General features: G+C 43.8%; 1 protein-coding gene across 5 annotated transcripts in view; it reads left to right on the top strand.

Annotated features, from left to right (window-relative positions):
* The window catches only part of WDPCP (WD repeat containing planar cell polarity effector), a 541772-nt gene that overhangs the window by 24156 nt on the left and 491110 nt on the right, over positions 1-26506 (top strand). Inside the window, exon 1 of one of the 5 annotated variants that reach the window (XM_068232350.1) lies at positions 25966-26051. The exons of 2 other annotated variants lie outside the window; for them this stretch is intronic. The gene's annotated coding sequence lies outside the window, so the exon portion shown is untranslated. Of the gene's footprint in view, positions 1-25965; positions 26103-26128; positions 26262-26506 lie in introns of those variants that run through there. 2 more of the 5 variants (XM_068232351.1, XM_068232352.1) reach the window with 2 other exon arrangements.

The raw sequence follows: 26506 nt of genomic DNA, 5'->3' as shown, positions 1-26506 counted from the left end.
GTAAATATTGTGCTGACGACACGCTGCGTGTCGCCAGCACTACGGGGGCTATAGCGGCGAGCAGGGGGGACATGGAGGCACACCATGGGGCAACAGAGGCTGGTGTTACTGTGCATAACCAGCCTCTGTGCCCCACTAGCATAATAAATTCCCACCTCAGGTTCTCTTTAATGTCATCACCTGCCCTGTATAGAGGCCCATGTTGAAAAATGGAGGGGTTCTAGCTTGGTTCGGGATATTTCCCAAGCAGAGGGGCGGTGGATCTATAATTTGAAAACCATGACACCTAGGGGTATGAACATGGAATTTGATCTAAATTGTTTTATAATGAATGACCTGTGAGAACAGTGAGGGGTAGTAGGGAATTGATTCTGAGGGCATGTCATTTTAGACTGGGGTAGGGAGTAGTAGCAGGCACACTGGAAAGTCACCATGGGATGCTGTACGGAAGCTTAGGGGTTTATAAGGTGTTGAGAATCTTGTAGCCTTATTGCACTCATAATGAGGGGACAATCCATTCTAGCTATATAAGGGACACTTAGGGGATAGGAGAACCCTAAGGGCACAGGGTATTGGTGCTCACATTGGCTACAGGTTTCTCCCCCGTGGGTGGCCATATAATATGGTACACATGTGAACGAGGGCGTTATGGACACCTATGAGATTATGTATGTTGTAATAGGAGGCTATATGGAATTTGGCCTCAAAGGACACTAAATGAATTAAGGGTTCAAATATATGAACCAGATGCACAGTAGTTTTAAACTGGGACAGTTATTTTTATACTAATAAAAGTATTTTAGGAATATATGTGATGGTTTATACGATCACATATTGATGTACAGGCTACCAGAAGGAAAAGCCGGGAGTCACCTCCATACAGTATATATAGGAATTTTTTGGATCGGGTGGCGTATTGGTCAATTGCTAGCCATAAAAACAGGAGTAAGAAGAATTTAGTAGTAGCAATAGAGAATAACGGTGGTTCAACAAATTTTTTATATTTTCATATATATTTTATATGTGTATAAATTTACCAAATTCAATAAATTGTGAGCAGAAGTAGTAATGTAAATATCCAGCAGAGGGCGCATGCAATATGGCAAAGGCTGGCTAAGGATCAAAGTCCTATTATGTGGAGTTGCAATATGGCAAAGGCTGGCTAAGGATCAAAGGCCTATTACGTGGAGTTGAGATGGAAACGGAATAAAACTCGCGTCGGGATGGCCGATGCGCTCCAGCGCATGCTAATAGGGCCATGTGACGTAGGCACACGTGACATTCAGCGTATGGAAATGATGGTATAAAGGACGTTGGACGCTCCAGTGACGTCAGCCTCTGATGAGTCCTGACGGACGAAACGCGTAAGGCGGAGCCTGGAGCGCCTGACGTCACTGAGAGCAGACTGGGGAACGTGAGCTTGCCGAAAGCACTGTACAAGCGGAAGCGCTGCAGCGGAGACGGGACGCCGATACCGCAGTGGAGGTGACACCGCTAGGCTGATCTTAAGCCTGATATGCGCACAATTCATCTGTATTACGTGAGTGTAACCCAGCGCAGGGCATTGGCAGCTATCTTTTATGGTTTTACACTATGTTTATTTTTATTGTGACTTTTAAGTGGAACTTGGATTAAACCCGTTGGAAATTCAATGCTGCTAGATCGTTGTCTGATTGATTTATGCGAGAGATCCACCTGAAAACTGAGGTGGATCACATCTGGTGAGCCTGTAATTTTAAAGGGGTCGTGTGAACAGTCGCACTGAGAGTGGAGCACGAGTGAAGCACCATTTGCACTGGGGTGTTAGCCAGTTTTGTAATATTAGCAGTAATGCACTATGTTGAGGTCTTTTTAACCCTGCAGGTTAAAATAAAAAAATAAAATCTTCTATGAACTCACCATACTCCTAACGGAATACCTTGGGGTGTCTTCTTTCTAAAATGGGGTCATTTGTGGGGTTCCTATACTGCCCTGGCATTTTAGGGGCCCTAAACCGTGAGGAGTAGTCTTGAAACCAAATGTCGCAAAATGACCTGTGAAATCCTAAAGGTACTCATTGGACTTTGGGACCCTTAGCGCAGTTAGGGTGCAAAAAAGTGCCACACATGTGGTACCGCCGTACTCAGGAGAAGTAGTATAATGTGTTTTGGGGTGTATTTTTACACATAACCATGCTGAGTGGGAGAAATATCTCTGTAAATGGATAATTGTGTGTAAAAAAAAAAATCAAAAAATTGTCATTTACAGAAATATTTCTCCCACCCAGCATGGGTATGTGTAAAAATACACCCCAAAACACATTGTACTACTTCTCCCGAGTACGGCGATACCACATGTGTGGCACTTTTTTGCAGCCTAACTGCGCTAAGGGGCCCAAAGTCCAATGAGCACCTTTAGGCTTTACAGGGGTGCTTACAATTTAGCACCCCCTAAAATGCCAGGACAGTAAACACACCCCACAAATGACCCCATTTTGGAAAGTAGACCCTTCAAGGTATTCAGAGAGGAGCATAGTGAGTCCGTGGCAGATTTCATTTTTTTTTTTTTGTCGCAAGTTAGAAGAGATGGAAACTTTTTTCCATTTTTTTTTTGTCACAAAGTGTCATTTTCCGCTAACTTGTGACAAAAAATAAAATCTTCTATGAACTCACCATGCCTCTCAGTGAATACTTTGGGATGTCTTCTTTCCAAAATGGGGTCATTTGGGGGATATTTATACTATCCTGGAATTTTAGCACCTCATGAAACATGACAGGTGGGTAGAAAAGGCAGAGATGCTCCAAAATGGGAAAATTCACTTTTGGCACCATAGTTTGTAAACGCTATAATTTTTACCCAATCCAATAAATATACACTGAATGTTTTTTTTTTATCAAAGACATGTAGCAGAATAACTTTCGCGCTCAAATGTAAATTTTACTTTATTTGAAAAATGTCAGCACAGAAAGTTAAAAAAGTCATTTTTTTTGACAAAATTTATGTCTTTTTTGATGAATATAATAAAAAGTAAAACTCACAGCAGCAATCAAATAGCACCAAAAGAAAGCTGTATTAGTGACAAGAAAAGGAGGTAAAATTCATGTAGGTGGTAGGTTGTATGACCGAGCAATAAACCGTGAAAGCTGCAGTGGTCTGAATGGAGAAAAAGGCTCTGGTCCTTAAGGGGTAGAAAGACTGTGGTCCTCAAGTGGTTAAATATGTAAGAAATAGAAAGTGCAAAACTTCCTAAAAAATGATAATAAAGGATCTTCTTGCCCAACAATAATGCACACACTCATATAGAAACTTTTTCCTGAAAAATAACAAATAACTAAGTCGGAGTGAAATACAGATAAGAACAACAAAAATCTCAAATATAACACTTTTCCGCTGACAACACTACATCATCATCGCTCAAGATTTTTTGTCAAGAGAACCAGCATGTCAACCTTGGATGGTTTTAGACATGAGCGCTGACATGTGACAACATTGCCACTAGCACTAAACAGTCTCTTGGATGGTGAATTGGTGGCTGGTGTGCACAGATATTTACAAGCCAGTTTGCTCAGCCATGGAAAGTTAACTTTGTGCACTCTCCACCAGGCCAGTGGATCTTGCTCTCCGTCAATAGTTGAACTCATCAGGTAGTTGTCCAGTTCAGCTTTAAGAGCATCCTCCAACTGCACAGTGACTGAAGAAGGCACAGCCTTGCTCTTGAAGAAGCTGCCCAGTGACCGCTTTCCCTTCCCGGTGATGAAAGGAGCTGCCTCTGCTGCACCCTGGGACATGGCATCTGTGGTGCCAAGACGAGCCCTCTTCTCCTTTCGTGCCACCTGCTCCATTTGAATCTTCACCCTTTCTTTGACGTCTGGGACATTTTAAGCACTTATGTAGTCAGTCTTGAATCTCGGATCAAGGAATGAAGTTATGTCCAGTAGCTCCTGTGTGGCTGAGTCACTGTATTTATCTTCAATGTAGGCAAGAGCTCTGGACTTTATTTCCTTAGTAAGAGCGGTGTCCTCATCATTTTCACATAGGGTGGATGTTCTCAGGAGATGGAGAACTGGCTTTAGGTATGACACACTTACATATGCTTCACCAGAAAGAATATCTATAAATTCCTGCAGAGGTCCAATGGCATTGTTGATCGATTCAAGGACATCTGTGTCCTGCCAAGTGGGGACCAAGTGACGTGTCTTATTGTCTTCAGATAGAACCTGCGACAATGCCTTGTTCTGTTCAAGCACCCTCTCTATCATTTTTTGCCTTGAACCCCATCTTGTTGAACATTCTATTATTAGTGAGTGCTCAGGTAAATTTAATTCTTGCTGTGCCTTTTTCAGGACTCTCTTCTTTTTCCAGCTATGAGAGAAGACCCCAACTATTTGTTTGCAAAGTCCAGTTGCCCGCTTGACTCTTGCATCATCTTTAACTGCATTTTCAATTGCAAGATGCAGCCTGTGTCCAAAACATTGAAGTCTGGTCCAGTCATTAAGTTCCACCGCTTTGATGACGTTTGCTGCATTGTCGGTTGTGATGCACGTTTGGTCCTCTTCTTTCAGCCCCCAACTTGACAAACATTCTCTCAAACCCTGTGCGATATTCTCTCCGGTGTGATCAGTGGGAAAGTATGCTGTTTGCAGACAGCAACTTTTCATTTCAAAGTCCTCATTCACAAAATGCACAGTCAAACTCAGATATGGTTCGGTCGTTTTGCTTGACCACATGTCAGTAGTTGTGGCGTAATACTGCACGTTTTTCAGCTCTGTTACCACTTTTCCTCTACACTCTGCTTACAGCTGTGGGAGGGCAACCTGGCTGAAGTAGTTGCAGGAGGGTATCGCATATCTTTTGTCCAGTGTGCGGAGGAGGTTTGTAAATCCGCCTTTAGTGACCGTGTTAATAGGCACCATGTCCTTGGCAATGTAATGCTTTATGGCTCTTGTTATCTCCTGATGTCTTTTACTGCTGGAATCATACTGCGTCACACTAGCAAAAGATTCGGTAATTGTAGATTGTTTACTACTGTGGGCCTGAGCATCACTTTCACTCCACTTTTCACTGGACTTTTTTACCATGCATTCCTCGTGCAAAAGCTTGTGATGATTTTTCAAGTGCCGATATAAGTTGGTTGTGTTTCCGCTTGAAGTTGCAACTTTAGCGCGACAAGTTCTGCACAGTACCTGCTTCTGTTGCACATCTGCTCTCTCAAACCCAAAATACTTCCAAATGACCAACGTGCTTTTTTTCTTGCCAAGTAAATCTTGTAACTCCGGTTCTGGTTCTGCAGCAGAAGCCATGGCCCAAATGACAACCACTCCCAGCAGCGGCTCTGCTCACTCTCTACTTCTACTACACCAGCCACAAGAATCAGTTTGTGAGCAACTTAGAGTCTTTCCTTAGCTCTCAAGAGTCTGCAGGCCTGTCAGTCAAGCTACAGCCAGTTATAAAGCCTGGCCCTTGAACCACAATTTTGGGATTACTCACAGCTCCTTTGCACAATGCCCAGCAGCAGCAGGCAAGCACACAACACCAGCTTTGCAGATCACCACATCAAGCTGTGCCCTCATCTACACTGTCTGTGTTACAGGAGGTGGAGCTGTGATTAATCCTAAAAAAAAATGATGCTTAGTTTTCAGGCTTGATGACTGGCTGATTGGCTGAACCTTGACTGTAATAACAGCTTGCGCTACCCACTGTACCCAGTGCCCAGCTCCACCATTTAATTTGACATAATGTGTGATTTTAATTGTATAAATCAGGGTGATGAATGTATATTCATATATATGCATGTATGAGGGGAGGGCGGAGTCAGGTGAGGGCAGCAGAGGGGCAGTTCATGTTAAGACGATCTGGTGATCGTCACTAGTATCTGCAGTTTTCATACCGCGGTCTCTACGCTTGTGTCTGGCCCCGCTGTGCGCGATTGGCCAGATGCAGCGAATATGCATTAGTGTTAATTGGATCCGCCCCCCGCTCATTAACACTAAAGCATATTCACTGCTTCTGGCCAATCGCGCACAGCGGGGCCAGATACAAGCGTACAAAAACCAAGCGAACACAACCAGCTGTCCGCTCTGTACAGCTCCGCCTACCGCTGCCGTCATTACATCTCTGTCCAGCGGTTGGTAAAGCTAGCTGTGTGTGCCCAGCTGTTCGCGCGGATCCGCCCCCCGCTCATTAACACTAATGCACATTCACTGCTTCTGGCCAATCCGCGCACAGCGGGGCCAGACAAGCGTAGAGACAGCGGGCAAAAACCGAGGATACTGACGATCACTAGATCGTCTTGTCACAAACCGCGGTTTCGGTTTTAAACCGAAAAACCGTGCAGCCCTACATGGTACAATGTTTTCATTTTTTTTATTAGTTAATTCCCTTTGATTATTCCGTTAGATCGAATATAAAGATTTTCCCAATATGTCCGATAGAATTTTTCGTTGAAAAAAACAGGATAATCGTTCGTTTTTCTTTATCGAAAAAAAATATTCTTTTTGACTTTCATTCGATTTGATCGTTTTGGTTGAATTAATGGGAAAATCGAACTTTTTATTGTATCATGTATGGGCATCATTAGTGGTCCTTGGCTGAGACTCACAGCTGTGGCCACACACTTGACTTTGTCTTTTCTCATCTCTATTATCTATCCAACTTGTTTAACTCTCCTTTTTTACTTTTTGACCACAACCTCCTTAAAGAGGGATTGTCAGCCACAAAATCAAATTCCATTTTGCTCTGCGTTTATTATGCAGCCTGCAACCTTACCCTGCGTTGCAAGCATCCCAATCTAATCAGAAAAGTTTCTGCTGTAATAAATCTTCCCTCAGTCAGACTGGCTCTATTTGGTACATTGCTGACGAGGAAGAAGCTTGTCATCCCCCCTCCCACATTCTGGCTCCTCACTGATTGGCTGAGGGCAGTTCAGTGTGACACAAGGCTAAAATCTGATCTTGCTGTGCTCACATGTTTTCAAAGCAAGCTAGCTATGACAGAGCAGATTCTAGAAGAAAAAAAGTAAGGGAGGAAATTACATCAGTATTGGCTTCAGTCAGAGGGAATCTAAGATGGAAAATGTCTGGAACAGTATTCTCTTTATTTACCATATAGAATTCACTGAAATCAAAACAATACATCTGTTATGTAAGTAGAGCAAGTAGTTCTCTACTTATATACTGTATGTGTTTTTTTTTCCTGTTATAGTATTGCTGACCCTGTTGCTTTAAGTTCAACCTCCTTATTCCTTTCTGCTTGTCCTTCAATACTGAAACTCTCACACACGTGATCAGAAGCCTACTCAATCTAGACCTGAAATCTCTCCACCTCTATTCGCTATGCACTCATTCGCTAATCCTCAACTAACATTAGCTGATTAACATAGCACTGTTATCTCTGCCTTTAACCTCCTTGGCGGTAACCCCGTGTGTGACACGGGGTAAGCCGCCGGAGGGTGCCGCTCAGGCCCTGCTGGGCCGATTTTCATAATTTTTGTTTTGCTGGACGCAGCTAGCACTTTGCTAGCTGCGCCAGCACTCTGATCGCCGCCGGCCCCTGCCCGATCGCCGCTATCTGCTGCGGCGCGGGGCCCCCCCCCCCTCCAGACCCCAGCGCTGCCTGGCCAATCAGTGCCAGGCAGCGCCGAGGGGTGGCCCGGGACTCCCAATGACGTCCCGACGTCAGTGACGTCGGTGACGTCATCCCGCCCCGTCGCCATGGCGACGGGGGAAGCCCTCCAGGAAATCCCGTTCTATGAACGGGATTTCCTGATCGGAGATCGCCGAAGGCGATCGAAGCGGGCGGGGGGATGCCGCTCAGCAGCGGCTATCATGTAGCGAGCCCTCGGCTCGCTACATGATTAAAAAAAAATTTTTTTTTTAAAAACTGCTGCGCTTCCATTCTGGCGGTATTTTTCATACCGCCAAGGAGGTTAAAGTGAACTTGAGGTGAGAGTTATATGGAGGCTAACATATTTATTTCCTTTGAAGTAATACCAGTTGCCTGGCTGACTTTTCTGCTGATCCTCTGCCTTTAATACTTTAAGCATAAACCCTGAACAAGCATGCATCCTACATCACGCGCCTACGGCCGGGAGCGCACAGCACATGTGCATGACATCACAATTATGTCATGCGCATAGCGCTGCTGGTCACAGGCACGTGATGTAGGACTCGTGCAGCCACGGTAGCACTTGGGCACTAATGCTGACTCGGAAGAGGCTGCCGGTGGGCACTTAGGTTGGAAAGAAGGGGGTCGGAGGAGAACTGGGGGAGTGGTGAGCATCAGCACAGCTTTCCATACATGCCTGCTCCCCCCGTTTATGTGTTCAGCTCTGGTATCCTTTAACCACTTCAAGACCACCAGTAGTATTGAAACGTCCAATTGGTCCCTGTTAATGGACCAATGGACATTTTAAAATATCCAATGTTTAAAACGCTTGTGCGCGCACATGGGCATGTGCACGCTCATGCGCGTGCACACGCACGAGGAGCCACAGGTGCACGTGCATGAGCATGCCCAAACTAATGTGCACTATAAAAGTGACAACCTGGGGCTTCTTTCAGCCCCTGCCAGCCTATCTGTCCCTTGCCGCAGTTCTAGCATCCTGGGATCCCCTCAGATGCAGATGCCAACCTGGCAAGGTCGGTATCTTCTGTGCCTGCGCAAGCACGTGGCCACGCTTCGTGCGATTTCGCTCGCTCATGTGGCCTGGAGTGTTCTGCGCAGATGCAGTACTCCTAGCGCCTGAGCAATGTGCTCCTGGCCAAGTTAGCATGATCACGAGCATCACGGCCAATCGCTCGCAGCCAAGTGCTTGCACAGGCGCAAAGGATACCGACCTGACGAGGCATCTGCAACGGAGGCTGAACTGCGCACAAACACGTCCAGTGTGTTCCCTGCCTAAAGGGAACCTTAACTTCCGCACATTTTTAAATTGCACAGCTTTCGGCTTCTTTTTGCACGATGCACACATTTGCATACAGTACATGACGCGGCAAATGCGGACATGCGTAAAATTTTACAGAAAACTGTTTGCTTTACACATTAACTCAAAAGCCGACGGAGACCCGGGAATCGCAGGGGCAAACGGCCCTATAAGTGTGTTCCATGCTTTAAAGAGCATGTGCAGGAGCGTGCACATGCTGAAGCAGGTGCTTGTGTACTGTAGAATTGTGCGCATTTTGCCGTCCATGGCAAAACGCACACAAACGCGTCTAGTTTGTTCCCTGCCTAAAGTAAACCTTAACTAAACTAACAAAAAGAGTTTCACTTACCTGGGGCTTCTACCAGCCCCCTGCAGCCGCCCTGTACCAACGATGTTCTGGAACGATCCTCTCGTCCCCGCAATGGCTTAGTTTCGATTCCGGCGAAAGAGCCACTCGCCGGAGACTGCGCCTGCATGGCCCTGGCCGCACGTGTCCTCGATCAAGCTCCTGCTTCCAGTAGTGTCTTGTGCATGCGCAGTAGGAGAAAATATCGTACTGCCCATGCACAGAATGCTCCAGAGGGATTATCCCATTCTAGTTTTTAGAATTATAACATTAATGACATGTATCAAATGTCCTGTCATTCCAGGGCCTTTGATAAGTAAGAATGACATTGTTACATTTGGTTAAAAAAAGAGGGCCTTTAGTGCTACTGGTAGTTTACAGTCTGCCATGTGCACAAAAACCTAACTGATTAGGTATATAGGTTATGATTTTAGCCGTGACAAGCGAGAGAATAGAATTTGGGGTGTTTGAGAGATGAGGCCTATGTAATTCAATATTTTTTTTTTTTGTGCTAATGTGAAAAATACTGTAAAAAAACAAAAAAAACAAAAAACATTTTTAAAGTTATGGTACAATTGCAGCAAAACCGCATAAGTATGAATGTTAAAAAATATGTGTATTTGAGTAGGCCTGGGTTGCTTGTTTTCAGAATGGTGACATTTATGGCTTTTCTTGTTCAGATGCTCCATGGGCTTTGCTAAGAAGGAATGACTGTATTACTTTTGGTGCAAAAAATGGCCTTTAAAAATCAATTGGTGCTGCTCATGGTTAACTGTGTATTGCATGGCCAAAAAGCTATCTGATTGTGTACATAGAGTATAATTTTAACAGTGACAAGCGAGATAATAACATTTGGGGTGTTTGAGAGCTGAGGCCTAAGTCATTAAAAAAAATTTGTGTGCCAAACTAAAAAAAAACTGTAAAAAAAAAAATATACCATTTTCAAAGTTGTGGTACCTTTTCTCAAATAGATCATCAGGGGGGTCTGTATGGCTGATCTTGTGATGAATCCCCTCACACATTGTGATGTCATGACCATGACCATGGTCCTGACAGTTTTCTGCCTGTAAACCTTGTTGCATTGTGGGAAATAATGGCCTTTTCCAAGAGTCAAGCAAGCAGCATCTCCCTCTGCGCATAGAACTCTCAGTAAACAAACAACAACAAATTTGTAACCCCCTTTTCTCCCATAGGACTCAAAGCGCATAAGCATGGCTCAGACCAGTAATTGGTTGACTGGTAAATTGTGGTACAGAGGAAGAATTCTACAAGTCTGCAAATGCCAGGCTAAACAGGTGGCTTTTCAGTCTGGATTTGAATAACTCCAGGGTTGGGGCTGTCTTTATTGGCTGTGGTAGGGCAGCACGGTGGCGTAGTGGGTAGCGCTCTCGCCTTGCAGCTTTGGGTCCCCAGTTTGTATCCCAGCCAGTGCACTATCTGCATGGAGTGTGTATGTTCTCCCCGTGTCTGCGTGGGTTTCCTCTGGGCACTCCTGTTTCCTCCCACATCCCAAAAACATAGAGATAAGTTTATTGGCATCCCCTAAAAAATTGGCCCTAGACTTGAATACATAAACTACACAATACATACATAGACATATGATTATGGTAGGGATTAGACTGTGAGCTACTCTGAGGTACAGTTAAGTGACAAGACAATATACTCTGTACAGCACTGTTCAAAAATTCCAAAGGGTAGGGGCAGTATGGCAGAAAGCTCTGGCTTCAAAGTTTTTGAGGTGCACTCTGGGAGTGACCAGGTTTATGGATCCTGCTGATCTGAGGTTGTGAGAGGTGTGGTGCAGTTTAAGCAAATCCTTCATGTATCCAGGGCCCAAATTGTGTAGGAATGTCAACAGTCCAATCTTGAAGAGTATTCTGCATTTTACAGGTAGCCAGTGCAGTAAGCGAATAATCGGTGTAATGTGACAGTGGTGAGCCTGGCTTGTTAGCAATCTGGCAGCAACATTTTGTACTAGTTGCAGGCGGTACAGGTCCTTGTTTGGGAGGCCTGCATAGAGGGCATTGCAGTAGCCCAGCCGTGATGTGATAAAGGTTTGAACAAAGGTTGGAAGATCCTCTGGGGGAATGAGATGTTCAACTTTTGGAATGCTCCTCAGATGAAAGTAGGAATATTTGACTACAGCCAAGATTTGGTTTCTGAAGCACCCTATCGATTAGCACAAGGCTCGGACCTGTTTATGTCTGAGTTTCCAATCCTGATTGGTGTTGAATTAGAATAGAGTTGTTTTGATGCCACACGCTGCCTTTGGACAACAAGGACCTCAATTTTGTCAGCGTTCAGTTTCAACCAGTTGTTATTCATTCACTCTTGTAGCTCAGATAAGCAAGAATTTATTTTTGGAGTAGGGTCTGTTCCACCAGGTTTGATGACATAGTATAGCTTTGTGTCATCGGCATAGCATAGTCAATGTTTTTGGATAATTGTACCAAGTGGTAGCATGTAGATTGCAAATAGCAGAGGGGATAGGATTGAGCCTTGTGGCACTCCAAATGTTAGAGCTGCAGGTTTTCACGTGACAGGTCCTAGTGATACTCTCTGTGTTCTGTAAGCCAAAAAAGATCTGAACCACTGGAGGACCGAGCCACTGATCCCACAGTATTTCTGCAATCTGTTGAGCAAGATTTCATGGTCAACTATATCAAAAGCTGCTGAGAGATCCAACAGGATTAGGATGGATCATTCCCCTCTGTCCCTTGCCATAAGCATATTGTTGCAGACTTGGATGAGGGCTGTTTCACAGCTGTGGTGTTTCTTCAAGCCAGGTTGTAGCAGGTCCAAGATGTTGTTTGCTGAGAGCCTGGCTTTGTTGCAGATAGACAGCCTTTTCAATTACTTTTTTCTAAAAAGGCAGGTTGGAGACAGGTCTGTAGCTGCTCTGGATCCATGGAAGGTTTTATGAGAAGGGGCTTGATGATTCCTTCTTTTAGAGAGGTAGGAAACCTCACTGCTTGCAGGGAGCAATTGACTATCTTGTGAAATGCTGGACCAAACAGCTCAGGGCATTTTAGCATGTGCTTAGTTGGTCCAGGGTCCAGGTTGCAGGTTGCCTGTCGGAGGTGACAGAGGATGTCTGAGATCTCTTCTTCAATAATGCCTTTGAAATTAGCCCAGGGTTTTAAAGAGACACTGAAGCGAAAAAAATATATGATATAATGAATTGGTTGTGTACTATGAATAATTACTAGAAGATTAGCAGCAAAGAAAATATTCTCATATTTTTATTTTCAGGTATATAGTGTGTTTTCTAACATTGCATCATTCTCTAATATGTGCAGATTACACAACACTCTGCATTCAAAATGATTCTTTCAGAGCAGTCTGTCAACTAATGACCTCTCCTCTGGCAGATAAAAAGAAAACTGTTCACTTACAGTTGAGATAATAAAAGTCAGAAGACAGCCCTCTCCACGACTTTGAAAGTCGTAGAGATTAATGGCTTTTTTGCATAGAGATAACAACTGGAGTTTCTTAACTCTTCCTGTACTGGAAACAATTACACTGATGTATCTGATCTTAATGTTTTATTTCTTAGCTGTGCTACACATACAAATCATAATATCATATATTTTTTTTTCGCTTCAGTGTCTCTTTAAGTTGTTCTTACAACGATTTACAGGTGTTGGATAAGTCTTACGTGCTGTAGACTGAATGAGGCCCGGAACTCACTAGAGCATTTTTTTAAACATTTAGGGAGCACTTTAAATCGCTAGCGATATTCCTAAACGATCTGCCAATGTAAATGGATGGTACAGATTCCACTAGAGCGATTGCGATTAAGGAAATCACAATCGCAGGACATGCGGCATTTTGGGAGAGTTTCCATTCTAATGAATTGTGTAGGGGAAGGGAAATCGCTCCTAAAATCGCTTGCAAAACGCTATCACAAAGCTAGCAATTGCGATAGCGTTTTGCGCTTTCTAGTAGGTTCCACCGTATAGAAGACACTTTGTCAGAAAAGTAACAGGCGAATTTCTCACATAGGTCCTTTGAGAGGTTTATACTAGGATTTTGACGGGATGGGGTGAACAGACTGTCAACTGTATGGAATAACTGGGCTGGCCTGCTGGTGGCCTTTGCGATCTCCTGTGACAGGTAGGAGGATTTTTTCTTGGTGATCGTTTTTTGGTAGCTTTCCAGGTGAGAGACCAGGGTGCGTTTATTAAAGTCTGAGATTTGCCCCATTGTCTTTCTAGTCTGCACACTTTTTTCTTTAGTTCCTTTTATTTATTTATTTATGTAACGCCACCATATATTACGCAGGGCTGTACAGAGTATATTGTCTTGTCACTAACTGTCCCTCAAAGGGGTTCACAAGCTAGTCCCTACCATAGTCCTATATCTATGCATGTATCGTGTAGTGCATGTATCGTAGTCTAGGGCCAATTTTGGCGAAGCCAATTAACTTATCTGTATGTTTTTGAAATGTGGAAGGTTACCGGAGTGCCTGGAGGAAACACACACAGACACAGCGAGAACATACAAACTCCTTGCAGATGTTGACCTGGCTGGGATTCGAACCGGGAACCCAGCATTGCAAAGCAAGAGCGCTAACCACTATGCCACCGTGCTGCCCTTTAATGAGCTATCAAACCACTGTGCATGGTGAAGTACGGAGTTTTGCCTCACCGTGGCGCAAGAGTCCAGTATATTATACTTTGCATGCAAACTATAGTGGAAGCCAAAGTTCCTCCATAGTATAATAAATGTAACATTTGTTTTTGGACACAGGGCATGCATTTTCAGCCTAATAGAGGTGGTGCATGCTTGAGCGATTAACCAGTCAATTGCAGCATGTTTTAAGGGATGCGCATCCTCCCCCCTTTTCATAATTTTGCTAGTATGTAACTACCAGGTTAGCTGCTCCCAGCTTGTATTCCTGAGTTTCCCGTTTGCATGGTAAGTAATAGTAGTTATGCATAATGCGCCATGTGCAGAAAGCTTATTAGAGGTGCTGCACATGTGAGCTGTTGGTCATTTCAGATGCAGCCTTTGTGGTATGCGCTGGCCCTCTCCTCGCTGTCCATTAAAATGTAAGTTACACATTTTTGCTTAGCTGCTCCCAAGGTTATACATATGTTGTTTTTAATTTAGGTTAGGCCACTTGCTCGGAGGTTTGCCTCACCGTGGCGCAAGTGTCCAGTATATTATACTTTGCATGCAAACTATAGTGGAAGCCAAAGTTCCTCCATAGGATAATAAATGTAGCATTTGTTTTTGGACGCAGGGCATGCATTTTCAGCCTAATAGAGGTGGTGCATGCTTGAGCGATTAACCAGTCAATTGCAGCATGTTTTAAGGGATGCACAACCTCCCCCCTTTTCATAATGGTGAAGTAGTGTAGACGACCGTTTGATGCATACTGGAGCAATGACGTCAAAGGCAGATGACACAACATGGTTATACTTCAGGATCATGGAGTCTAGGTCTGAGCAATGATTTGTTAGTCCATTGAAGTTTAGGATACTCTGAATGTGCTGGGATGAAATATCTTTCAAAGAACGGTATTTTAGGAGTTCTTTCCCTCTGTGTTTTATCGCTGGTACTCTCAGAGAGAAGTGGGTGGTGTGGTGTTTAACCATACCACTGGGTTTATTTCCATGTATGATATTAAAAGTCCCGAATGGAATACAGTAGCATCTCGTTATAATAAACTGATATAGTAAACATATGAATATAGTAAATTCTGTCCTCAGTTCCCAGCAACTGCGTCTGTATAAATACGCAATGTATGACCAATTCTGATATAGTAAACTACTTTTCCTGGTGCCTTGGGGTTTACTACAAAGGCATTCTACTGTTTAAGATCTTCTAGAGCGTGTCCTTTCTTGTGGGTGGGGAGGTTGACAGCCTGAGAGAAACCTAGTTTATTCATTCCACAGACATCACTTGCCAGTACTAAAGATGTCGCCACCTGTGATACATTTTTGAATGTAAATCAGGGAGAGGAAAGATTTTACAATGGGGCAAACACTGACTAAATACAGTAATCTATAAATGAATATTGTAAAAAAAAGAACAAATTTTAATAATTTTATTTTCACTTTAGTTGCTCTTTAATAATTATTAGTCCAGTTTGCAAGAAAATAAAAGGGTTCACTGTATATTCTGTATGGGACAATAATCTGTATCCTGTCCTGCATGCTTTGAAATGTGGAGCTACTTAGTCACAAAAAAGAATCTCACTAATTGCTCAAGTTTTCCAGGATGGGGCAGGTAGACATTTAGCTGAACTGTAGAGTGAGTTTTCTCTATAGACAATAGAATGTACTACCAATATGTTCAGCTCAAACATGCCCTATACTGCCATAAAAGGGAAATGTTACCAGAAACCTGGATTCTATCCCCTGCAATATTTTTTTTTTTTAAATAATCAATTTTTATTAGATCACACGAAGAGCAGTAAGTACAAAATATCACAATGAGTACAATATCATTACGATCATAAAATCAAACCAGGCCAAACGGCACATTATAGCTACTAGTACTCTACTAACCTACTCAGATCTCTTATTTTAATCTCCACTTAAAAAGAAAAGAGAGAGAAAGAAAAAAAAAGGAAGTTAGAAACACAGCCGTCTTTCATTGTGTCTACTAATATTAGACTAGTCCTCTACATTCTTCAATAAAGTAAATGTGAAAGGGTTGTTACAACAGATGGCGTTATGACAAATGAATTCATCTCCAGCCTACTTTTAGGCAAGGCATAGACCAACCAACAAGCCCACGGCGGCCCCCAGCCCACTAGAGTACGCAAGGGGCCACAGCGGTCTCCAAGAACCCCCCCACCAACGCGGCATGGAAATCAAAAACTCTCCCCCTCAAAACAGAAAGAATCTATGACAACTTAGGCCTGCACGAGCTCCGAATAAGACCCCCCGCGCACCACTACCTACCCTTCAAATTTCTTCCCTGAAGGCTATCCAGGCCGTCCATTGCTCAGAAAATATGTCCTTTTTACCCTGGCCTGCAAGCACTAATTCTTCCATTCTCATGGTATTATTGCTTCCACCAACTTGACAACCCCTGAGCAAAAATCTAACTTCCAATATTTCGCTATTAAGTACCTAACCGATGCCATTAATTGACCCAGTAGTGATCTTTTGGCTTTTTTGATTGAGCTAGGGTACATAGACAATAATGCAATTTCGGGGTGAATGGTTAATTTGCCATGAATACATATCCTCATACCAGATAAAGGCAAGCTCCCATAAATTGCTAATCCTATCACGTTGCCACCACATATGCATATAGTCTCCTATATGATTCCCACATCTTCAGCATAAATCGGAAGATCCCGTCCTCCACCTGCTAATCTGCACTGGAGTACGAAACCAACGGGTCAGTATTTTATCATTTCTCTCTGACTCTCTGGGCTAACTGGAGTGTCTTTTTTTCCATTCATAGTAGGAAAAACATTTACCTAGGTCCGTTTCCCATTGGGAACGAACACGATCAAAGGTACTAGGAGATGCATCCACGAGAATCCGATATATCTGTGAAAGAATGTGTTTAGGCCTGGATTCCCCAACACACAGGTCCTCGAAAACCGTATTATTCCTCAAAACTTCACAGGACAATATTGAGGTTTTAATATTGCTTTTCAATTGACCATACTGTACCTAAGAAGACCTCTGTTTACTTCGATTATGATCCCCGTGTACAGGGCCGCCTTCAGAAATTTCTGGGCCCCATACTGGGAAAACCTACTGGGCCCCCTCATGCCAGATCGCAGTCTGCAGAAAACCGCTTTTTAACTGCTTGCCGACCACGTCACAGTGATGGGCTTGGCCGCAGCGGCAGCCCCAGCACCGCCTAAAGCCGAGTGGTGTAAAGTCCTGGGGCTTCAGTTTGCAGGAGATTGCACACAGGCTGCGCGTGCATCTGCAGTCTCCCAGCGGTGATCGCTGCTCGAAGACTGTTAGATGGCTTTTTACTTAGTACAGATCTGCGATCTGCAGCAGCGCTGTACTGGGGACAGATATGTGACACGGCTGTCCCCCTGGGGTACAAGAGAGTGATCGGCTCTCATAGGCTGAAGCAAAACGCAGCATGACTAAGCGTCTTGTCGGACGCGAAACGGCCGTCGCCGATCGCACCTGAGCCTTAGCAACCACTTCCACTCCCGTCACCGCTGCACAGCATGTTAAAGGTACATGTTTATTGATGCAATACTCCTGTATTGATACAGCTTTCACCAGAAGCATAAATTAAGCTGAGCACAGACGGATGGTGTGCGTTGCTGCTGCTTTGTTTCAAAGTATATGTACAGTTCTTTCTTCTATGTTATCAAACGGAGCAGACATTTACAGCGATCTGGATTCAAGGGGACCTGCGGAAGCGGTGAGTGTTTCTGCCTGCCTATCTAAGTATCTACCTACAGATCTTCCATACATTAAGGGAGTGCCACACAGATCTGCTTCTTACAATACAAATACTAAACTTTTAAATGTAAAAAGAAGAGGTAAAATTTTAGTTTTTTTTTAAATAATGAGCCACATTGTTGGCATGTATGTTTAGTGTGCTATTGAGATGCCCTGGGTGCTAAAAAATGATGCTTGGTTCACTTTAAATAAGTTATGTTTAATTATGTGTATGTGAGATTTGGCCCCTGATGTATGTGGCCTATTTCCCTGACTGATGGATAGAAATGTTAGTATTTGTTGTCATTTTCTATGTTTGCGCTTGTGCATTTATTTGTAGTTTGTTAACCACTTTACCCCCACGCGTACGCATTTCTCCGTCCCTTTTTCTATCCTTTCACCACCAAAGGAAGGAGAAATGCGTAATTTCTGCGCTCCCGCCGCTGCCCGCGCTCCCGCTCGCTTTAGCGCGCACTCCCGCTCATAAACACGCCGCCGGACGCTCGCCCGGAGATCAATGAACGGGAAAATCCATTCCCGTTCGTTGATCTAAGCCCGCAATGATCCGCTGCTTCTCCGATAAGCAGCGCAATCATTGTGAACAAAAAAAAAACGTTCCCAGCCTCCTAGTACTTCCTGCAAGCGTCCGGAAGGACGCTTGCAGGTCGCATTAAACAAAAAGTTATTGTTGCTATCTTGTGGCCAAATAGTAAAACTACACCCTAAAGCATTTTTCACATACAAATAAATTAGTTTTACACAAAAAATTAACTCCTTACCTCCCACACTTTAAAAAAAAAAAACTTACTATAAAAAAAAACATAAATAGTTACCTTAGGGACTGAACTTTTTAAATATTTATGTCAAGAGGGTATAACACTGTTACTTTATAAACTATGGGCTTGTAATTAGGGATGGATGCAAAACTGAAAAAAATGCACCTTTATTTCCAATTAAAATATTGGCGCCAAACATTGTGATAGGGACATAATTTAAACGGTTTTATAACCGGGACAAATGGGCAAATACATTTCATGGGTTTTAATTACAGTAGCATGCATTATTTAAAAACTATAAAGGCCAACAACTGAAAAATAATAAATTTTTTTCCCCACATTTTTTCCTATTTTCCCATTAAAACACATTTAGAATAAAATAATTCTTGGCATAATGTCCCACCTAAAGAAAGCCTAAAGGTAGCCATACACTGGTCGATTTGCCATCAGATTCGACCAACAGACAGATCCCTCTCTGATCGAATCTGATCAGAGAGGGATCGTATGGCCAACTTTACTGCAAACAGATTGTGAACCGATTTCAGCCTGAAACCGTTCACAATCTGTTGTGGTGGTGGTGGTGCTGCCGCCGCTCCCCCCGCCCGCATGCCTGCATACATTACCTGCTCCGCCGGCGCGACTCCAGTCCCCAGGTCACCGCTGCTCCGTCTCCGCTAGTGGTCTCCGGCCCCGGCATGCTTTACTTCTTCCTGCCCGGCAGGAAGTTTAAACAGTAGAGCGCCCTCTACTGTTTAAACTTTCTGCCGGGCCGGAGGAACTGAAGCATGCCGGAGACCAGCGCGGACACGGAGCAGCGGTGACCGGGCGTAGACGTGCCGGCGTAGCAGGTAATGTATGCGGCTCTATTGCGTCGGTCGTCGGGCACTCGAACGCCGCTAGCGACGCGCTCCCTACCCGCGGGCGATCGGCGCTAATTTTCCGCACGGAGCGATCGACGGGATCGGACGGAAAGGATCGAAATTCGGCGTGTAGCGCGAACGATTGGCAGCAGATTCGATCCCAGTGATCGAATCTGCTGTCGAAACGGCGGCGAATCGGGCCAGTGTATGGCCACCTTAATTGGTGGCAAAAAACCAAGATATAGTTCATTTCATTGTGATAAGTAATGATAAAGTTATAGACGAATGAATGGAAGGAGCGCTGAAAGGTGAAAATTGCTCTGGTGGTCAAGGGGTAAAACCCCTCAGTTGTGAAGTGGTTAATACATACTTTGTTGATTTAAAAAAAAAAACATTTCACACACACATTATTATTATTTAGGTACTTATCCGTTAGCCGGGCGCATCCTCTAGGTGGCGACAAAACTCCACCAGAGTTACATCTTTCCCTACTATCCATGTCGGCCTGGAGAGAGAATAGTAATTTGCGCCACCTGCCGGATGCGCCCGGCTAACGGATAAGTACTATTATTTATTTTCTTTAGAAAATAAATGGCCAAGTATTGTGTAAGCATTGATTATTAGTGGCCGCAGTGCTGTGAAAAGATCTTCATATAAAGTTTAGTTATAAAGCACCATCACCTGCTGTTTGCTGGCAATCACTGCAGCCATTGCATAGAAAACAGGCCAAAGTCACTGCAGGTGGACATCAAGTAAATGCAGAATTTGAGATTACACAGTAACCCAAAGACACGTATTTTTCGTTTAAATGTTGCACTTTGGACTTATTGAAGCATTTCATCACTGACTGCGTCTTTTGTAATTCAGGCCCTTGTGTGTTATTTAGAAACGATAGAAACTGGACGGTTACAGTACCTGTAACAATTTTTCCTGTGTCGAAAGCCTGGTGCCATGGAAATAATTTTCTTTTCTTTACAGTCATCCTGTGTGAGTGTACTTCTTAAAGCGGATCTGAACTCAGAATTTCCTCTCTGCTCTAAAAGATACACAACAGCATAATAACCTTTAAGGCCTCTTTCACAGTGGGACGTTGCGTTTGATGTGACGTTAAAGTCGCACAACGTGCCCCTAACGCAGTGCATGTAGGTTATAAAATTGGACATTATTTTGCACTGCGTTGTGTCTCTTGGTGCTCCGTTTTCATTGCATACCGATGGAACGAAAACGGCACATGCGTTACATTTAAAAAAAACATTACTGAGCATTTGCAACACACATAACACAGCAAATGTATTGCTGAACACACAGCATGCAGCACTTTCTAAATATTGCTACACGTTACACACAATGCAATGTGTGCACTGTAAATGTCGCACAGACTTTCAGCCTGATTCACAAAGCGGTGATAACTCAGTTATCACGCCTAAAAGACTTTATGCATGATAACCTTTTCACGGTTGACTTAGCACCGCTTTGTGCTGATTATCGCGCGCAAAGTCCCGCGCGCAAACGCGCACGCGCGCAAAGTCCCATAGGCCTTAATGGGCACTGCGCGCGCGCCCGCGCAAAACTTTGCGCGCTGAAAATCCACGCGAGTTTCTTCTTATCATGCCTAAACTGAGTTTAGGCGTGATAAAGGGCTTTTCACTGGCGTGCAAACACTTTGCACCGCTTTGTGAATCAGGCCCTTTGTATTTCTGTGTGTTAGTCTGCATTATACATTTTTATAACGTGCGACTTTAACGTCCCACTGTGAAAGAGGCCTTTAAAGAAAAACCTTTCTTTGTTACAGCTGGTACAGATCCTGCAATAAATCTGCAGTGTTTTTACTTCCTGCTTTCATGGGAGCAGACATATTGTTAACATCCTGGCAGAAACAAAAATTAAAATCTAGAAAAATCTACTTCCTCAGCACCGGTCACTACGGAACTGCAGTTTTAAACAGAAACCTATTCCTTAATGTGCAATTATTATTTATTTGGGTAAATCATTTCTATGTATTTTAATCAATGATAAATTGATATATGATTTTAAAGGGACCCTGAGCGGTGGCTAAGAAAATAAATCTGGACTGACTTCCAGCCCCCCGTAGCCCGCAAAGTCCTCCGGCATCCTCCTGGTCCCTTCTTTCCTCCCGGTGGTGGCTCCGGTAATGCGGCGACTTCAGCTGAAATTGTGCGTGCATTTCCCTGCCGCATCTTCATGCCGGTCACCATAAGCCTCCTGCACATGCGCAGCTCTCTGAAGACTGAACTGTGCATGCACATGTCAAATTTGCCGCATTACCGGAGCTGCAAGCGAGAGGAAGGAAGGGACCAGGAGGATGCAGGAGGACCTCCTGGGCTACGGTGGGCTGGAGGAAGCTCCAGGTAAGTCCAGAATTATTTTTTTAGCCACTGCTCAGGGTCCTGTTAGGCCTCGTTCACATCATTTAGAGGAGATGGCCGTGCGATCAGAACACTACGCGTACGATCGCACGCCATATGTGCTGTGCTGCTGATTACATTCACTACAGTGAATGGGTCAGCGCTGCTATTATTGAAAAATACATGCAGCAGTGCGATTGAGCAGTACACTGCTGCGCAGAGCAAATGATGGGAATGGTAGAAGGGCTGTCTTTGCCCTTCTATTGTTCTTGCGTGTTGCACACTATAGGCGCTGCCGAAATGCGCACAGCAGCACGTATAGTCTGAACGGGGCCTTAATGTAGTGTTTCATCACGCTTTAATGACTAACTTTACATAGTTTTCTTGTAAGTTTTCAAAACATCTTCAGGCATGATACAGTTCTGTCCTGATCCAGTTCCATATCATGCCTGAAGAAGAAACCGTTTTTAATGCATGCAAGAAATCTATGCACAGTTAGTTCCGTTCCCGTTCGGTTTCTTCAGTTCTGCTTCCCCATATCCCCTCCAGACCCCCATCACCAAAGTAGATTTTGCAGGCTAGAACGGTTCATTTTTTTAGCCAGTGTGTTTAACAGGATTCCGTTTCTCATTGCCTCCCATGCAGTGCTTCAGTGTCCATTTACATTCCGCTGGGCTCCGCTGTCCTGAAAAATCCCTGCAGCAGCAAACTTGCGGTCCGCTGAACGGTGAACTGATCCATAGGTTAACATTGGATCCGTTCACATCCGTTACGATCCGTTCAGTTAGGATCCACGACTGAAACGTTTTATATTGCCAGTGTAAACCGGGCCTAAGTCATTATTGGTATCACCTGAATCAACATTTGTTGGTTTGATGTCAGCAGATCTGCTCCACGACTAACACCAAATAACCTCGCAATCTAATGCCTGGTACAAACCATGCAATTTCTCGTCAGATCGACGGTTTGAATCAATAACTGCTGACAGGTCCGATTAGATTTCTGATCGTTTTTCCTGTCGATTTTCCCATCACTTCTGTATGAAATCATTTGGAAATTTGATCAGACCTGTTGGAAATTGTCCTGACTGGAAAATGCATGATGTGTACTAGGCATAAGGGATCAAAAGGAAATAAATACCCCTATTAAAAAAAAACTGTGCTAAATAATACATAGAAGGTTTTTGCGATTATTCAGATCTATGTGAGTAAAATTACATTGTTACTATGGAAAAAGGAAGGAAAATATTTTACAACCTACATTTTCCAGCAGGTGGCAGTGTTGAGTGTACATTTGCAGGATACTATAATTTATGTGTATTTTTCTACTCTACCTATAGATGTATGTGCATTTTGGCCCAGGTAAAACCTGAACTGAAAATAAACTGATCAGATAAACACTATACATCCTATCTATCGTCCTACGGTACTTATCCGTTAGCCGGGCGCATCCGGCAGGTGGCGACAAAACTCCACCAGAGTTACATCTTTCCCTACTATCCATGTCGGCCTGGAGGGGGAATAGTAATTAGCGCCACCTGCCAGATGCGTCCGGCTAACGGATAAGTTTTATTTTCTATTTAAAAGCAAAAAAACTAGGTTTATTTTTTATTGTGTGAAATGAATGTGACACAGTCATTCATCTGACACAATAAGGGCTAGTTCACACAGATGGTTTTTCTGTTGTTTACCGCTGGCTGCGACTCTTGTCAGTGTCCACCTTGTAAAATCATTTGCGCAAATGCTGCGTATTTAGCCCTATTTTTCCGATCATTTGAGCCAACACAGGTTGCTTCCAGGGTCACCTCCCGCCATGCCTCCATGTCCCACTGCAGGGCGGGGGGGGGGGGAGGAACATGATGAGTGCTGTTGAAGGCTCTCAAATGCTTTTTTGCACACTTGCAGAAAAGTATTTGAATGAGACGCTGCAGGATGCTAATCAACACAGCCTAGTTATGTGTGCATGGCACTGTACATACGTATGTTCATGTCATATGTCAGTTCAGGCACCCTTTAAGAGATATATATATATATATATATATATATATATATATATATATATATATATATATATATATATATATATACAGTAATCCCTGTGGAGAGGAGTTAGTGTGCAAGCAAACAGAGGATTCCCCAGGTCCTCAGTGCATGACAGAAAGTTCCAGGTGATTTATAAACACACTTTATAAGTAGCGTTATGTGTGCTGCAAATTGTATATATGTTTTTTTTACATCAATACGTATACTTTATTTATTTATTTTTTATTATAATTCCATTTACTATACAACAACTCACTATAAACTTCCTCAGCTATAGCACCATTTCGCACTAAAAAAAAGGCAGATTGTATTGTGAGACTCAGTTCTTTTCATTACAAATAGCTAATGTCTTATTGTCAGTCACATTCATTTATTTATGTATCTGTGAATGCTGCGCGTTGACCTTTCCTCGGTCGTATGGTACACCCTCTTAAATAAATAGTACTCACAGAGGATTAAATTAAACTCCATTTAGTGCTCTTCTGCTTTAAAGAGTTTATCAGAGTAATTATGACACACTAGTCTGATGATATGTGATCAAAGTTAAATCAAACACCCTCAAATGAGGCAGAATTATTAGTCAGAACATAACATTGATTGGCTTTTCTGACTTATCTATGATTTCAGTTCAGGACTGTGTAATTAAAGTGGTAATCTTTGTGATATTAATTACTGGTTGAAAAGTTAAGATTACCTCAGGCCTTTGGCTAATGCACTTTGGGACAGACATTGCCTCCCGTTATAGACAGGCAGTCTTTACTGCTTATTGCGCTAGTTCCCTCTTACATACATATAGCACATTAAAGGGAAGGTCCAAGCAAAATAAAAAAATTAGTTTCACTTACCTGGGGCTTCTACCAGCCCCATGCAGCCATCCTGTGCCCTTGTACTCACTTACTGTGGCTCCAGTCCCCCGCTGGCAGCTTGCTGACCTCGGAGGTCGGCGGGCCACATTGCGTACATTTTTACGCATTCCCGCTAGTGCAGGAACATTAACACATACATTTTTACGCATTAAACCAGTAACGCGTACAAATGTATGTGTTAATGTTCCTGCACTAGCCGGAATGCGTAAAAATGTAAGCAATGTGGCCCGCCGACCTCCGAGGTCGGCAAGCTGCCAGCGGGGGACTGGAGCAGCAGTGAGTGACTACAAGGGCACAGGATGGCTGCATGGGGCTGGTAGAAGCCCCAGGTAAGTGAAACTCATTTTTTTATTTTGCTTGGACATTCCCTTTAAGAAATGCATATAAAGGAGAAAGCTGGCCAGTTGGACTGTCATTTGAAATAATTTGTTACCAGGAGAAAATACAGAACAACAATTTTTTTTCTTGAAGCAGGAGATACCATTTATTGGCTAGCTATATTTACAGATGTAGGCTTTTTTGAAATCCTATAAGCTGTGTACAGTTCAAGGAAAGATAGCACTCAGATATTTAAATGTTTAATACACTTTCTCAAGGCAAAAAGTAAACAGACAATATAATAAGTACTTCCATACCAGCAGTCTTTGCCTCCTTTAACCCCCCTGGCGGTCTATTAAAAACCGCCAGGGGGCAGCAGAGCAATTTTTTTTTTTTTTATCAAGTAGCGAGCCCAGGGCTCGCTACATGATAGCCGGTGCAGCGGCATCCCCCCACCCTCTTCGATCGCCTCCGGCGATCTCCGATCAGGAAATCCCGTTCATGGCGACGGGCGGCATGAAGTCACCGACGTCATCGACGTCGTGACGTCATTGGGAGTCCCGATCTACCCCTCAGCGCTGCCTGGCACTGATTGGCCAGGCAGCGCACGGGGTCTGGGGGGGGGGGGGGGCGGCGCGGCGAGTGGCGGCGGCGGCTAATCGGCGGGTAGTGGCGGCGATCAGAATGCACACGCAGCTAGCAAAGTGCTAGCTGCGTGTTGCAAAAAAAAAAAATCATGCAAATCAGCCCAGCAGGGCCTGAGAAATCCTGTGCAGCATAGCCCGTGCTCAGCACGGGCTTACCGCCAGGGAGGTTAAGGGGCACTACAGCAAAAAATTGTAAAATTTAGAATATGTACAAACATAGACAAATAAGTACATTTTTTCCAGAGTAAAATGAGCCATAAATTACTTTTCTCCTATGTTGCTGTCACTTACAGTAGGCAGTAGAAATCTGACATAAGTGACAGGTTTTTGACTAGTCCATCTCTTCATAGGGGATTCTCAGCAAGGTTTTTATTCTTTATAAAGATATTACCTAAAAAGGATTCATGCAAAGATGCTGGCCAGCTTCCCTGCTCCCTACACAGTGTTTTGGCAGTTGGACAGAGCAACTGCCATTCACTAAGTGCTTTTGAAAATAAATATATCCCTGAGAATCCCCTATAAACACCTTCTGTGTTACCAAAGAAATGTACGTGGCACTAAGGGTTAATGGCCGGTGCTACCCCTGTGGAAGTAACAGGTAAAATTGCCGTGTTCTCGCTGGGCACGGCAACTTTACCACAGTTTACTGCATCAGGCCTCTTGTTTCTTGGGCACCACGGTGGGGCAATGGATAGCACTCTCGCCTAGCAGCGCTGGGGCCCGGTTTGAATACCAGCCAGAGCACTCCCTGCACAAAGTTTGTATATTCTCCCTGTGTCTGCATGGGTTTTCTCCAGACACTCCATTTACCTCACACATCCCCAAAAACATACACAGACGTGACTTGGCTTCCCCCTAAATTGGCTCTAGACTACGATAAACATATGCCTATGGTAGGGATTAGACTGTGAGGGACAGTTAAGTGACAAACAGTAAACACTTTACAGCGCTGCGGAAGATGTTGGCGCTGTATAAATATTAAATAATAATAATTTACTTCCT

This window comes from Hyperolius riggenbachi, chromosome 4 (genome assembly GCF_040937935.1).
Source record: "Hyperolius riggenbachi isolate aHypRig1 chromosome 4, aHypRig1.pri, whole genome shotgun sequence".
In the NCBI taxonomy this organism is placed as follows: Eukaryota; Metazoa; Chordata; class Amphibia; order Anura; family Hyperoliidae; genus Hyperolius; species Hyperolius riggenbachi.
Note: the sequence above shows the minus strand (reverse complement) of the source record. Positions and strands in the feature narration are given on the sequence as shown.